Source organism: Podarcis liolepis (genome assembly GCF_965112155.1).
Source record: "Podarcis liolepis genome assembly, chromosome: 7".
Lineage (NCBI taxonomy): Eukaryota > Metazoa > Chordata > Lepidosauria > Squamata > Lacertidae > Podarcis > Podarcis liolepis.
In genome coordinates this window covers 66,823,821-66,839,649 of record NC_139561.1, presented here as the reverse complement: position 1 = coordinate 66,839,649, position 15,829 = coordinate 66,823,821, and the positions used below count along the sequence as shown (strand labels likewise).

Below are 15,829 nucleotides of genomic sequence, written 5' to 3'. Positions count from 1 at the left end.
ACCAATCATGTGCAGCCCATTGTGTAAATAATGTATATAAAGCAGATACTTTGAGGGGACATTCATTCATTCCTCCTCACAACTATGAGCTGAATAAAGAGCATGAAATCACTTTGCGACTCTGAGTATATTTCATTCTTCCTACCACCTCAACATGCAGCTGATGTGTTTCTCCTTTACGTCTCGTCTCGTCTGCAAATTGGGGAGGGTGTCTCCTAATCTGGAGCCCTACACAGTCTTCTTAACCTACTATAACTGGGAGAGAAGATAGGGCACAAGCAAATTTCTATTAAGCCACCTGTTCATATGTGCATGTCTTTGCACTTCTTTAAATTGCCCTTAAAGGAGCACTTCATCTGCATGTGAGCTGCATTTAACTCTCAGTTAAGGGTTTTGTCTCTCCTGTCCTAAAAAACGAAAAAAATCTTCTAAAATGTTTATTATAGCACACTACTTGTTTTTACAACACATTTCACCTTGACATCTAAGCACAATAGTAAAAATGTATCAGAATACATTAAAAGTGTGAGTGCTCTGCAATAAGCTGAAGGATATTTTGTTTTGCTTGCTCACTTCTCTCTCTCTCTCTCTCTCTCTCTCTCTCTCTTTGCAAAGGAACACATTTTTCAAAATACAAGCCTTTGGCCTTCATCCAGCATTACTCTTGGCTGGATCTCTTCCAGCAAGAAATGCCATGAATAAGATGCTGTCATGATGGGACACTATAATATAAGCATCTTGGAGTTTGCAAACAATGTATTAATATAAATTAGTTAAAAAATAAAATTGGTATTTTTAAAATCAATTCAAAACCTCTGTACTGCATCATACTTTTATCTGAGGATAAAGACCCTATATATCTTCTCTGATATGCACATTTACTCAGAAGGAAGACACACTGTGTTCAATAAGCTTCCTCCATCAGTGTGTTTAGGCCTTGCCTTGGATTTCTAGACTGCATTTAATGACTGTCTATATTATAGCGATCTTCTACAGTGCCTATTCCCTCAGGCATTTGATAAATACTGCACATGATTATTAACTCGAAGTGCTTCACAAACATTAACTAGTACTCACAAAAGGGTTTTTTGTGGAAAAATGGTAAGTTAAACAAACTCTAAAAATGCTTATTCATATATTGAGAACCTTCCTTTTCGGAATTGTAACACTCACGTATAACACTGGTATATAAAAAATATTTGTAAGGAGTGATTATAAATCAGGCATCATAACACTTTGTTGGGAGTGAGCCTACATATATATGACTAGAGGGTGTGTTATTATCTATTTATTACAGGTGGCATCAACTACTCTAGAGATATAGGACTTTACTTGCATCTGATTAAGTAGGCTCTGGTCCACAAAAGCTTATTAAATAATGCTTTTGTTAGTCATTTTTGCTGCAACAAACACAGCTACAGCTCTGGAATAGATTAGTATTATTGGTAATCTTTAGCCTGATCTATGAGACTGGCAAATTCATCTCTCTGTCCATTACATGAAGAAGTGTCAGAGACTGATTAGATGCAAAGGAGTAGTGGGAACCCTCAAGGGAAGAAGACTCAGAGCCCAGGGAGTGTTCATAGGACAAGACTGAGTGGTCAGAGAGAGAAGACTGGGGGCAGGTGTTGGAAGCTAAAGAGGTAACAGGGCTCAGTGAATAGGGAGAGTCTGCGGCAGAGAACAGTCCAGACTCAGAGGCAGAAACTCAAACAGGAGAAGAGGGAGGCCAAGAGGCAGAGAAGAATCAGGCTGGTGAAGAAGCACAGGTATCTCTCTATCCTGTTGAGGCAAGCTCCTCTCACTCCTGGTCTCCCAGGACCAGGAGAGGCATAAAGTGGGAAAAGCAAAGTCAGGCATGAAGGCACCGTCTCAGATTGTTTGGAGATAACCCTGGAGAGGGGGGGACTTAGGCAGCTATGGGAGGGGGCAGGGATATTAAGTCTCCACAACTGCTTCATAGGGACAAGGACCTAGCAAAGAGTTGCTGTGCTCATTAGGGCTGGGCACTCTTGCACATATTCCTTTTTTCCTAATAAAGAGTTATTTCCACCTCCTTGGTGTGCTTTACTGCTGGCTCGCTCCTGACAATGAGTTTTGGGATGGTTGGAGAGAATATGCATCAGATTCTCCAGTCATTTTTTAAATGTAACAAATACAGGGACTTTGCCACAGGCCACTGCTGTAATTATTTCTTGTCTTTCCTCAAGCCCCACCATTTTTTCAAAAGCAGCTGAAGAATCCAGTGTAAGGGCATCTCCACCCCAGCTACATCTTCTCTTGTCACACCCTTTTTGGACATTTATGCTGACATAGATAGCTGAACCACAAATTTGCTCATACAGATGTGAGCATCTCAGAGAATGTGTTATCAGAAGCATTTTACAGAGGAGTCCTATACATGTTTCTTTATAAGGAAGTCCCATTACAGTGGACGCTTGGGTTGCGAACGTGATCCTTGCAGGATGCACGTTCGCAACCCACAGCATTCACAACCCGCAGTGGCGTGTCTGCACATGGGCGGGTTGCAATTCAACGCTTCTGCGCATGCGTGACTGCCGAAACCCGGAAGTAACCTGTTCCAGTACTTCTGGATTTTGGCGGTCCGTAACCCGAAAAAACGGAACCTGAAGCGTCTGTAACCCAAGGTATGACTGTATGTCAGTGCAATGTATTCCCAAAGTCCCAGGTCAGTATTCTGCAACCTTATTCCCAAGTTAAGTGGGTAGCCTCAATGATCAACAAGGGGTATAGGGAAAACACATTGGTAACTGTGTGTGTGTGTGTGTGTGTGTGTGTGAATAAAAATAAGAAGTGTGCAATTAAAATGCTTGGCGTGTGCAATTCCTGCCTGGGAGCTGAATGCCTGGCACTGTTGTTGCCACTGCTGCCTCCCAAGTTGAGTTAGGTTCACCTTTGGCCAGTCTCTGTCAGACCACGAAGGCTGGGGGTAGCTTCTTCCCAAGCCCTTGTTTGGTGGTATAAGGAGGCACTTCTCTTTAGAATGGGGGCCACTCAGAGACCAGGGGTGGTGGCAGCTGCTGCCCAAAGGACTCCCAAGGAGAGAGGAGAGGAGGCACAAAGAATGCAGTTGGTTACGGGAGCCTTGGACACAAAAAGGTTGAAAACCTCCAGGTTAAAGAGACACTTTGCAATCCAGAAAAAATGACAAAGATTTAACTTTTTTAAAAGGGCGCTAACCAAGCATCTGAAGAACTATGCAGTAACTGAATATTTGAGGATGATAATAATAAGAAAAATAAAGAACTATCAGTGCCCATTAAATGTACAGAGATACCACAGGTTAAGTACTTAATTTGTTCCGGAGGTCCGTTCTTAACCTGAAACTGTTCTTAACCTGAAGCACCACTTTAGCTAATGGGGCCTCCTGCTGCCGCTGCGCCGCTGGAGCACGATTTCTGTTCTCATCCTGAAGCAAAGTTCTTAACCCGAGGTACTATTTCTGGGTTAGCAGAGTCGTAACCTGAAGCATATGGAACCTGAAGCGTATGGAACCTGAGGTACCACTCTAAATAGAAGTGAAATGCAGGCAGTTCTGTTTTTGTTTTCTGTTGAGCTGAGTAGTTGGGCTGTGTGTGTCAGTCAGATGTGACAACAATGCTGGCTGTGGGTTTTGTAATTAGATAGGGCTGTGTATATAGGTTTTGACTGGTAGAGAGAATATATATAAAAAGCTGGGGGGGGGACCATCAGAGCTTCTTGTATTCCCCTCTCTTCAGTGTTAACAGGAGAGATGCAAGTTATGGGAGCCTTGAGGGGGGATGGGGTAATGGAGGGGGCGGGGAAACCAGAGCAAGGCCTGAGAATTCTCATCAGTCCTCTGCTCTATTCAGCAGCTCTAACAGGAGGATGCGAAGCCTTTGTAGCTACAAATGGGATAAGAAAAACAGCAAGAATAAGCTTGAGAATACTTAGGATTTTGCCCTCTTTCTCAGGGTTAATAGGTACACTGGGTAACTGAGATGTAGAAATTGAATCAGTAGAAAACAAGTCTTCAGAATGATCACTGTTTTTGCCCCTGTCTCCCAGCTAGCTTAATTGGAGGATGTGAAGCTCTGGTAGAAATCCAGAGTGAGGATTTGCAGAATGTACTGCAAAGTAAAATGTGCAAGAAGCCCGGCCAGATTCTGAATTTTCTTTATCTGGGAAAGAGACTCAGGATTATCATTCCATGTGGGTGGGAATAACATACCCAGTGGAAAGGGGTAATGAGAAAACTATTTCCTTTGGAAAGACAGATCATTTAAAACCCCATTTTTTAAAAATAAGCTGGTTTAAAGGCCGAAAAAGTGTGCTATATGCTGTAGTTCTGCCAGAATGTGATTTCCACAAAGGAAGAAACCTATGTAACTGTATACTTACTGTTTGACAAAGCAAGACTTCTCTGGATTTGATTTTGGTGGAAAAAATGCCATAGAAGTAGAGCTCAGAACTTCTCTTTTGCAGAATCAATGGGAATGAAGGTGTATTAGGAACGATTCTGTCAGTTGCCCAATTAACCGCTCTGCAGCCCTATTTAAAAACAATACTTTTAGAAATTGTAAGCCATGTGTTAATTGACATATATTTTAGGAGAGGAAAGCCTGGGGGGTACAGTCATCCCCTAAAAGTTTTTCATCTGGTCTCCTGCATATCCTCTGATCCCAAGGACACTCACTGCTACTTACTCCCAAGTTGAGTCACAAGCAAAAGGCTTTCTAACCTACTCTCTGTCAGCATATACAGCAAAGAAGGCTTTGGCATGGCCCTCTCCTTATTATACACCTTGGTGACTCTCTCCTGCGAGCAAGCCAAGATATTGGGAAATGATAGAGAGCCTCCGAGATGCCTAAGGAAAGGGCTCTGCCAAAGCTGCTGTTGTAGTTTGTACTGTGGAGACATTTTTAAAAGAGCCCTTAGCCTCCATCTAAGCCAGGCCTGTCTGAAGTCCATTTTGGGGGCTTAATCCAGCCCACGGGCCAGTTTAATACGGCCCCTGTGGCAGTTTCTATTTTGGGGTGAAATCCTAAAAAAACCTCAACATCTTCAAGCCTAACAGAAAACAGAAGCTCAACAACTCCAACCCTTAGAAAAGCTCAACAACTTTGGTCGGCCCCCACGGCCCTTCACTTCATCAAATCTGGCATTCTTTGAAAAAAGTTTGGACACCCCTGATAAGCCCTCGGCCATGAGTCCATCAGCAGAGCCAATGTCACTGGCTCTCTGTTGAAAGCTGGCCCAAGTTTTACAAATCTTGTTGCCTGCCCAAGTTCTAGTTAGCACTTCCTCCTGAAATATCCACCAACTTTTCAAATCCCCCTTTCCCTTCAGCATTTCCTCTTAAATCCTTCACTCTTGTCAGAATGAGAGCTCAGAACCAGATGCAACACAGCGAGAAATGAATGTCTGAATTGGAAGCAGCACCACTAGCTTCTTCCTATGATTCCTGTGTCCTTCCTGTCCATATTTTCTGCAAATTAATCACCAAAGGCTGCTGATTCCTTTGTTCTTAACCCACCCACCCCTATCTCATCTACAAGGAGGGTCTTTCCCGCTTTCCAACTTTGCTCCCCATCTCCCTGCTTCACTCCAGTCCTGCTTTCAATTCTGCGACGTCATCACTATTTCAGAGGACAAATTTGCTGCTCTAGTTATATCTGTACACTTGAGGGAAAGATCCACAGAAATGAAGGAATATCTCCCTTAATCCTGAGGGTGTCTACAACAAAACGTTTTCTCTCTCTAAAAAAATGTTGTGACCCCAGGCACAGCTTCAGGGCTGTTGTCAGGGCAGGGCTTTGGAGCCAAAGTTTAGGGCAATGTGCAGGAGATGCCCCCCACAAATGGAGCAGGACTGGCTTATCACAGTTTTGAAGGTCTTATAGTCCAGTGTCTGCTGTTATTTATTTAATTTCTATATCACCCTTCATCTAAGGACCACAGGGTAGTTTATAAAAACCCAAGTGCACAGCTTCCAGGGAGCTCTGTACTTAATAGGATAGTTGTTTCATAGGTCAGAGAATGCTTTATAAAACATAAAGGGGCAATTCTTAACTCAGTTGGGCTCTTGATATTGCTGAAGTGTTTTATGAAGTGAATTCTAGGATTCACTGCAGGGTGTGTGTGTGGGGGGGGGGGTTGTTGCCTTATTTTCAAAAGCCACACTCTTGTGCGGCAGTAATTGGGGAAGGGGTGAAAACGTGTGTGTGTGCCCCCCCCCAGGTATTTATTTCGCCGTAAACGTCCGTGTTAGGTTGGGCAACAGAAATCTGAGGCGGGTGCCCCGTGACTGAAAACTGGGGCACCCTCAATGTGTGCGTCGGGTGGGGTGGGGGGGTTGTCTGGCTGAAACTGGCACATACACATGGCTTGCGAGGAGGACTAAATGAAAGGCAGGGAGCAGGCGCCCCCTTTACTCTGTGTAAAGAGGACAGGCTCGAAGCTCCCAGGCTCGGCAGAGCTTGGCGCCTCTGAAACTCAGTGAGAAGCGCCCCCGGCTAGGGAGTGGGGGTGGGAGAGGGAAAGGCTGTTCCCAGCTCCGAACCGCGTTTTCCCGCTCACTCCCCTCCCCTCTCGCTAAACGAGATATTCGGCTCTCTCACTCCGTCGTTTGTCGACTGTATGCCGCCGCCGCGGCCGGGACTCGTTCCCCCCGCCTCACACACAGCATATTTACACGCACAACTTCGTTTTTCACGCCGGCCGAAGCGTCCTTCAAATCCCAGAACGCGCCGGGCTTGTTTTTCGCTCGTCCTAACCCTCGCAAGGGGATGAGAAAGCGAGGGCTCGCGGCAGTGAGACCGGGGGGACTACTTGACGTGGTTGCCACAGTCTCGGCGGAGGGGTTTTAGCGAGAGAGAGCGGCTGAGCGATACTGCGGCTCTGCTCAGCGCTTCCTGGAAACTCCCGCTTAGGAGCGGGTGGGGCGGCCAGGAGGGGGGCGGGGAGCACGTCCTACACTGTGAGGGGAATGGGCGGGTAGTCAGTCAGTCAGGTAAAAAGCGAGCCTGAGCCCAGAGGGCAGCGCAAGAGTACAGAACTGAAAAGTAATCGTCACAGGGGCACCACATACAGCGCTCACTGTCTGAACAACAACAAAAAAGACCACAAAACCCGCACATTTTAAAGGGGGTACAGATGTACACTTGACCTAAAAAGAGAGAGAGCAGAGGCGTTTGGTATCTGTCGTCCAAACATGAACACAAAAGACACCCCCTTCATAAGGGAAAAAAATTGTCATCCGTTTACAGAACACAGCAGGGGGGAAGGGCAGAATGACCCCAATAACACTTTTTTTTAAAGTCAAGGGGCGCAGAAGCACTTCTCCCAAGCGGAACCCCGAAATTGGGGTGGGGCGAAACGAGGAACCTTTGTTGTCCACGGAAGAAAGCCCACTCCTTCCAATCACAATTTAAAAACAACCCCATGGGCGCGTGTAATTCTCAAAACTCAAAAACACGGGGGCGAGTGAGGGAGGGGTGAACCCCGAATCGTGAGATAGTGGAGCGCCTTCTCTGAAGGCGAGGGGGCGCCCAGACCACCAAAATCTAAGGCAGGTCGGCTTTTGCTTACTTCCAAGCAAGGAAAATCTAACTTTTCCATGGGTGTGTGTGTGTGTGTGTGTGTTTCAGAGTCTGCTGTAGCTTGCGCCACTATCCCAAATGGAGAGTTAATTAACCCCCCCCCCAAAAAAAATCTGTAAAGCGCACAGCAGCAGTCATCCCCACCTCTCCATACTCCTACAGATTTAGAAAGGGCTAGAATAAGGGGCAAACCCGGTTCGGTGTGTCCCCCCCCCTCGCTTTATCTCCCTTTATTTTTTCTTTGCTACTAGTGTGCCTCCCCCCCCCCAACCCCCACACACTCCTCTTTCTCAGTCTCCTTTCTGAGACCTTCAATTTATCCCATCACCAAGCTGCATGTCAGCTGGGAGGTGGGGAACAGGCTCCATAGCAAGCTGCTGCTACAGCAGCATCGCAGAGGGTTAATGGCAGAGCAGAGCTGGAGGATGGGGGAGGGGAGGCAGGGTTTGTAAATGGAAACATTGGTACATAAGCATTTAGCACAATCAGGAGGAAAAACGGCCCAACTGCAGGGAAGAGAACAAAAACTCTCCCTGTGCTGCCCCCTGGCGCCGGTTCTTGCAAATTTCCCTTAGCAAAAGGGAAAAAATACGTATATGCGTGTGCATTACTCCAATTAAACTGCCTTCTTTCTTTCTTTCTTTCTTTCTTGTTTGTTTGGCTACTTTTATTTGCATGTGGAACAGGCCAAGCACACAGACGAACTCCTAGATTGCAGGCAGGGTTATCTCAAGTTCAGATTCATGTTAATACTATTATGTGCACATTCCGTAGTCACAACAGGGGCTTATCTGGTCATAGGATCAAGGGTGTAAGTAGGGAAGGAGGAAGCAAGGGTGTGCGCGCTTTGGGAAGAGAGGATTTTTGGGGTGGCAGAGGGTGGTGCTGTTGTGAAAGCAAGAGAGATAAGAGTAGGAACCACTGGTTAATTTATCAATAAAAAACTATGTGTGGCTGGGGTGGGAAAAGCTTGTCTGCACCTTCTCCAGGCACTCCATTATTCATATGTAGCAGAGCACAATTATGGTATTTAAAATAGAAATAAAAAGAAATTGTTGTAGATGGACCATCCATCAGTTCCCATACCACCTAGACCACTGTTTGCCTAAGCAAAGAGAATATTCCACAGGAAATGCTTGCAGAGCAAATAGCACTGCTATGCTTAGCAAACGATGCCAGCCCTATCCTACACTTAGTGGCAAACAATCAAATCAAGAGCTTCCTTAACTTTGTCAGAGTGGACCTCTCCTAGTACTAAAAACAAACACCAACGAGGAGGACTCTTGTGCCACATTAGACTAACAGATTTATTGAGTAATAACAATAGATTTTCACATTACATGTGTTAATCGACACCAACATGGTTGGCTCTACCATTCAGCAGACAGAGGCACCTGGTTTTGTGTGTTATGAAAGGGCAGCAAATTGTTAGGTTTTTTAAATTTATGATTGTTCTGTTTTTACTGCCTGGGAAGGGAAAGAGGCACGTGTGATTCTCTGCCTTGGGTGCCAAAATATATGCCTTGACTAGGGGAAGCAGTATTTGCTTTCTGCCTCAAGCAGCAAAATGCCTTGGGCAGCTCCGCTTACCAATGACAAGATGTCTGTGTTATCAGCAGCTATTTTTTTGTGTGAATGGCCCCTGTTAATTACATAATTATCACCACCTCTGTACTTTTTGCATTCAATTTCCCTGTGACTTCACTGTTTATAATCCCCTCCCCCAAACTTCAGTCTATGTATGTGTGTGTAATATGTGTGCGTGTGTAAAACTCAAGATTTGTGCATCTGATAAAGTGGGCTGTAATCTATTAAAGTTTAAACCATAATAAATTTGTTAGCCTTTCAGATGTCACAATAGGCTCTTACTTTTGCTGGAAAAGATTTTTGCAGTTATTGCTATGCAAACCTCTTCAAATGTCCGACAGACAAATCAGCTAACAGTATAAACTCAACCCAGACTCAGGGCCACACATCCAACCCTAACCCTAAAGGAAAGGAAACAGGGTTATACTTTTAATCCTAGACTTCCCTGGCAACTGTCCATGGCTTCCACATTGAGAAACACGGATTAAAAGCACTTTCAAGGGCTTCTTACTTCTGTTACTGAAGGACAACCATGGTACAAGACACTCCCCACCACACACATTGTTTAGTTTTTTTGACTTAAAATAGGATCATTATCAATCCTCTTCCATTTCTGCCAATGCTGACAAAGGGAGGCATTAAGCTAACACCAATGCCAGCAGGGTTCCATACATTTGCTTCAACAGATTCCTGTTTAATAGAGCCTAGCACACTTTTGGTGCTAAGGAAACGTTAAAATTGTAGAAATCATTCGTAGGTATAGTGTTTTCAGAGGTTGCCAATTGCTTGCATGTTCTGAATCTTACTAGAGTATATCTACAAGTGGTACCAATTTGTCTGGACATAATATTGCCTCACAAGAATAAGGATCTGCCTTGTATCATGTCAGTCCAACAGTCCATCTGGCTCCTTATTGTTTACGCTGACTAGAGGCAGCCCTCGAGGGTCTTAAGGGAGGGATCTCTCTCAGCCTCCAGAGTTGAGAAAATGTAACTGAAGATGCTGGAGGTTAAAACAGAGCTTTTACACATAGAAAACACATGCTCTGGTACTAAGTTATCACCTCTCCCCTCTCTACTTAAAACCAGACAACTTTAGTAGTACAAATTTTGCCCTGTGGTCAGTGTTCCTTGCTTCTGCCAGGCTTCTCCATGCTATTCTCCCTGGTTTTCTCCTACCCCCGAAAGTCAGTTGGCATTCTGGGCCCACTGAGCATATTCAGCCCACACTGTTCTAGTTGGGGTTTTTTGTTTTTTTGTTTGGTTTCTCTCTTTTTCTTTTTGTATTTTTCCAAACCTTGAAGTTCTCCCAAGCCTGCGAATATCTCCCTTTTATACATGGATGGTGCTGTTTTGGCTACATAAGGATCCAGGGAGAATGAATTTGCTATTAGCATAGTATAATGGATGCAATTTTTAAATTCTGTACCCTTTTCTCATTTTCAAGCAGTCCCTCTCCATACTCTTAAAATGGTTATGGTAATTCTGAAAGCAATAGAAAATGAATCTTGTACATCTCTAGTCCAGCTACTAGACCTTTTTACCCTGGACTCTCAAAACATGGACATGACAGTGACTTAGTACAGCTGCTGAGAGCAAGTAAAGGCATAAATAGGATGGAAATATGGAGTTTCTCTTTCAGATACTTGAAGCGCCCTTAAATCTGGGGAAAGGGGTTCAGGGTAGGGGGAAGGCATGTGTCTGAAAACAGAACAAATCATATTTAAGTCACTTCTCTCTTCACATGTTAACAATTTCCTCTTCTTCCTTTTTTAACTAGACAAAATGAATCCAGAAATGATCAGCTGATAAGATCTCGTAAGATGTAAGAAAGATTCTCTACTTTCTTTGTACTCACCCTTGCATTGTTGGATTTCCTTTGAATGTGGAGGGCACCACATAGCCCATGATAAGCCATGCTATAAGGAAAATTACTCATGCATTCTGCAGCATCATTTAATAATTCACTATTACTTAATGTATATTAGAAGTTAATGCCTCATAAATGTAGCTACATTTACTTTTTTAAAAAAAATCAGTCTCAATTTTCCTAGATCTTGGGTATGCATGTAGAGGACAAACAAGTTTGGAGACTGATGAAAGGGCGGGTGGGGGGAGATGTGTCCTTGTTGTAATTGCAAGGTAAGTGTCTCTTCCTCCTCTTTCCTCTTCATGCTTTAATCATTTTGACACCAGGCTGTACAGAAGTAATTTAAAATTAATGTGATTGACACTCTGTGGATAGCAAGGCCCAATGCAGAGCTCCACCTCCTATACAGGATGGCTCCAGTTGAGCTTTCAATTGGCTGCCAAGCTTAAGGCAGCTGACACAACACCTAGCAAAAATACAGCAAACAATTAATTTGCTAATTTCGTTTTCTCTTTAATTTGAAACCAGAAAATTGTCAGCCATCAGGTCAGAAGCGTAGTAGCTGTCTAGTCTCGGGATTCTGTGTTGAGAGAGCACTTGCCGTGTTAGTTGAAGCAGGAGAATGGAAGCCAGAAAAGTAGACAGCTCAGATATCCAGACAGATGAAGGGCAAGCTATAAACAGTTTTATTAGAAATAAATAACATTTAAGAAGTCTCAACCAGTTATGTACCTAAAGTATTGAAAGAAAGGGAAGAGAGACAATTGAGAAGCTTGAAACTGGAGGGTTAGAGGTGGAAAGATGGGAGAGACAGAGAAGATTTTATACCAAAATCCAGAACAGACAAAAGGAAGGACTTCTTCACACAGCACACAGTTAAATTATGGAATGCTGGTTGGCTACTGTGAAAACAGGATGCTGAACTAGATGGGCCACTGGTCTGATCCAGCAGGGCTCTGATTATTGTCCTGTGTTCAAAGGGGCTGGCCTGATGTGGCACTGAGGCAGCCTTTCACGGAACAGGAAGCAAACTGATGGCTGTGTGTTTTATCGCAGGGACAAAAACCTTTTATTCTTTTACTTCACATTCCCTCTAAGACTGGGAATAGGAGATACTCTGGCAGGTCTACCCTCTTCCATGCTAAACTTGGAGAACCTCAAAATAAGAAGTGTGAACACACTAAAACAATGTTGATCGCCCCAACACTACTAATTAAAAAGATACATTGTTAATTTTAGAAGTGGTGTATGGCATGGCTTGTTTATATACTGCCTTTTAGTCCAAAGCCCCAAGAATACTGCTTTCTCAGTGAGCCATGAATGCTGGCTATGTTCTGTCTCTAACGCAGAGGCAGCGTGTCCCTGAATACCAGTTGCAGGGAATCACAGATGGGGAGAGTTCTGTTGCACTCACATCCTGCTTTGGGCTTCCCAGAGAAGGCACCTGGTGAGTCACCGTGAGAATAGGATGCTGGACTCTACTGCTATTTGCTCCTGCTCTCCCCCCCCCAATACAGAATCCTCTGTGAGGTTGCACACCTAGCAGCTTCATCACCAATGTAAACATTAAGTCCACACTTAAACCTTCCCCATTTCCCCCCCCCCCAAATTCTGTCTGCACATTATTTGCATTCTGCAATTTGTCATTTACTTTGTTGGTAGACTTTATGACAATCAATGGCTGTTTCATAGCCTAGCAGTGAGGCTCAATAGTTAGAATACCAGGGAATATGTTGCGTTGGTTGATGAGGTAGGGTGGGATGCGAAGGCAGCAGGCTCACAGGTGAATAGATACAAAAAATTAATAAACATGATAATACTCACTGAAAACATTGTCTTGTTGTCCATCTAAGCACCAATTTGGAAAAAGACTGGGCGGGAGGCAAGCAGTATTACTACAACAGATGAATTAATAGTTGCATTAGATGCTAGTGTGTCTGGGTCTTGAAAACCTCAGTGAAACTTCAAATATATTGGGAGCGGGGAAACCAGTTCGTTATGTTTCAGCAACACTGTTTTCCATTGGGTCCATGGAAACTAATTTTCTAATCAGCAAACAATAAAAAAGCAGCCTGAGTGATTCCCATCCGCAGTTTGGATTCCAATTCTATCAAGGGAGGAAAAGCCAGCTCAATTCAGTAAGGCAGCACTGAACCTCTAATTGACATAATTGAGACAGACCAGCCACTGGATTGATAGGGCAGAGAAAGGGAGCAGGTGTCCTGATCTGAGAAAGAAATGGAAATCCAGGACTGCAGCATGCCTCTTATTCCATACTCTTATAGCAACTGAAAATCCTAAGATGAGTTGATTCACAATGTAATGAAGTCAAAGGCAAACTGGCAAGAATCACCTAGGCAAGGGTACTCACGTTGTCCCAAAAGCCTATTTCAACATTTGTGGGTGTTGTTGGAATAAAGCCATATGCTGTGTGTGAATAATGCAGAGAACTTCCCCTGGCACATCTAAAGCACCAGGCGAATTTCTCACCATGTTTTATTTGCAACTAAGATAGTATTTTTTCCATATTAGCTTATATTGCCCTTGGCCTGCAATACTTTTCTCATTTGTCTCACTAACTACCCTGCTATGTAAGTCCAGTGAGTGAATAGTCTTTAATTTTCCTACCCCAAGAGTCCATCTTTTGTCTCTTGCCTTATTTATAAAAATATTTGTACACCACTTTTAATTAAAAGATCAAAGCAGTTTTCAACAATCACATGTATGTACGGTAAATACCACGTAAAATTGGAGATAATATAACTATTACAGAAAAATATTTTCTGAATTTCTTAATAAGCTTGGTGGCACAGAAAAGCTTTCAGCATATGTCTGAAGGTTAAAACAGAAGGTGCCTGCTGAATTTCTATTGGCAGAGTGTTCAACGGGATTGGGCTGATTGTACTAATGGCTCAGTTTCTTGTTGCTGTCATGTGAGCCTCGCCAACTGGGGAAACTACTAACAACACTCTTGCAGATTATCTCAGTGAATGAGCTGGGATATAAAGGTTTAGGTGGTCCATAATGCACCCTGGACCGAAATTGCATAAAGTTGTAGATTCATATAAGGACCTTGAACCTGGCTTAGTAATAAATGTGCAGCAAGATATTTTAGTAATGGCTTCACTCCCTTCCAACTCTACAATTCTATGATTCTATGTTGAAAGCCGTGTGTCCTATCAGTAGTCTGGCCATAACATTCTGCACCAGCCATGCTCCTAAGTCCATCAAGCTTGTGTCACTCTTACATCACATTAAAGGAATTAGAAAGATGGTAGCGGTGCATTTTTTTGGTAAAACATCCCTGGTTAGTCAGTTGAAGGTGATTTCTTTTCACCAATGACAATTAGATTGGCAAATTCCAAGTTAAAAAAAAATCAAGTCAAATTTTGATTGGTTATGAATCAATTAATTACACCATGCCGCTCCTTCATTCATCTAATTGTCCTGGGCTTTGGGTAGAAGGAAGACTAATCTAAATATTTGCATAACATGGAGTGCTATTTATATAAGAGTTTTGGTATAATTTGCAACAAAAAGCTAGCCATTTTACTCAGAAGTAATCCCCAGTGAGGTGAATTATGTTTTGTCAGACCAAAGGATCATCATTTCTCCCTTGTAGAAAGATTGAGAAGCAATCACAGTACAGAGATTGCTAGCTTTCAAGAGTTTTATCCAATGTGGCATTAAAATTTAAAACTCAAGGCTATTTTAAACAAATTAAAGTAAGCAAATGATTTAATACACAGCAAACTGAAGACAGCAGGTAGCTGGGAAAACAGTTCACTTAAAGGTCTGCTAAAACAAGCAATGCTTTGTCCACTAAAATAAAACTGTTTCCAGTATATGCTTATATGTGGCAATGAGGGCACCAGACTCCATTTTCTTTAGGTTTTTAAAAAATGTTTGTTTGCAATGCTCAAAGGATAAGAAGTGTGCAGGGCGGTGAAACCTACAAGCTGCAGCCCAATGTTAGCCAAGCCCTGCTTCTTGCATTGCTTTCTAAAAACAGTTACTTAGGGGAACACCCTGAAAGGTATGGTGGTCAAGCCCCTTCTAGCCCTCCTCTAATTCAAGCACTGAACATGGGTTGATCTAAAGAGACAGCTTGAATACACAAACAGTACTGATGCATACTGCTAAAGAAACACATGAGAGAAAGATCCAGGTAGAGGGGGCATGGAGGTCCTTCACATAGAAAAAGGGGTCAAATCATGCCCCCTTCCAGCTTTCTAAAACTGCAGCAAAGGGAGCCATCCCCAAACGTAGACGAGAATGATTCCCTCGCCTGCACTTCAAGCACTTGGAGATGGAATATTCTCATATCTATCTATCTATCTATCTATCTATCTATCTATCTATCTATCTATCCACACACTGCAGAAGTCCACATAGAAGGACATGGTAAAATAATGTGGGAAATTCCTATTCTGGGTTAGCTTTGTTTCCAATGACCTGCACAGAGTCAGGGCACAATCTGGAACTTTGTTCTCATGCACCATGCTGATGCACAACCACTACCTTCGCAGGAATGCAGACAGCCAGATCAGACCTAGAAGATGTCAAAACGTACCTGACAACAAGAGATTAGAATTGCAGACCAACTACTTTCCTGGCTGGAAGTTTGGCGTTTGCTCAAGCCAATCACAAGAGCTTCACCCAGAGAACAGAGCCACAGGTTTGCAGTTCCTTTTGAGGAACTATTAAAATAGCTTCTCCCACCTCCACCAAAAGCACCCAGAGCCCAAGGTATAATAAACAAATGCGCCAGAATCATGGGTACCAGCAGA

General features: G+C 43.4%; 1 protein-coding gene and 1 long non-coding RNA gene across 6 annotated transcripts in view; one reads left to right on the top strand and one right to left on the bottom strand.

Moving 5' to 3' along the window:
• The window catches only part of ARID1A (AT-rich interaction domain 1A), a 126,325-nt gene extending 119,446 nt beyond the window's left edge, over window positions 1-6,879 (bottom strand). The window contains exons 1-2 of one of the 4 annotated variants that reach the window (XM_083511913.1): window positions 6,677-6,879; window positions 4,384-4,533 (exon numbers count right to left, since the gene is read on the bottom strand). The gene's annotated coding sequence lies outside the window, so the exon portion shown is untranslated. Of the gene's footprint in view, window positions 1-4,383; window positions 6,129-6,362; window positions 6,540-6,676 lie in introns of those variants that run through there. The other 3 variants (XM_083511912.1, XM_083511914.1, XM_083511911.1) reach the window with 3 other exon arrangements.
• A 49-nt stretch (window positions 6,880-6,928) lies between these two features.
• On the top strand, window positions 6,929-15,829 carry LOC310710845. 2 transcript variants are annotated; one of them, XR_014528266.1, is made up of 2 exons: window positions 6,929-10,994; window positions 15,569-15,829. It is a non-coding gene; the product is annotated as an uncharacterized lncRNA (long non-coding RNA). The 2 variants fall into 2 exon arrangements; XR_014528267.1 differs by having other exon boundaries at window positions 11,568-15,829.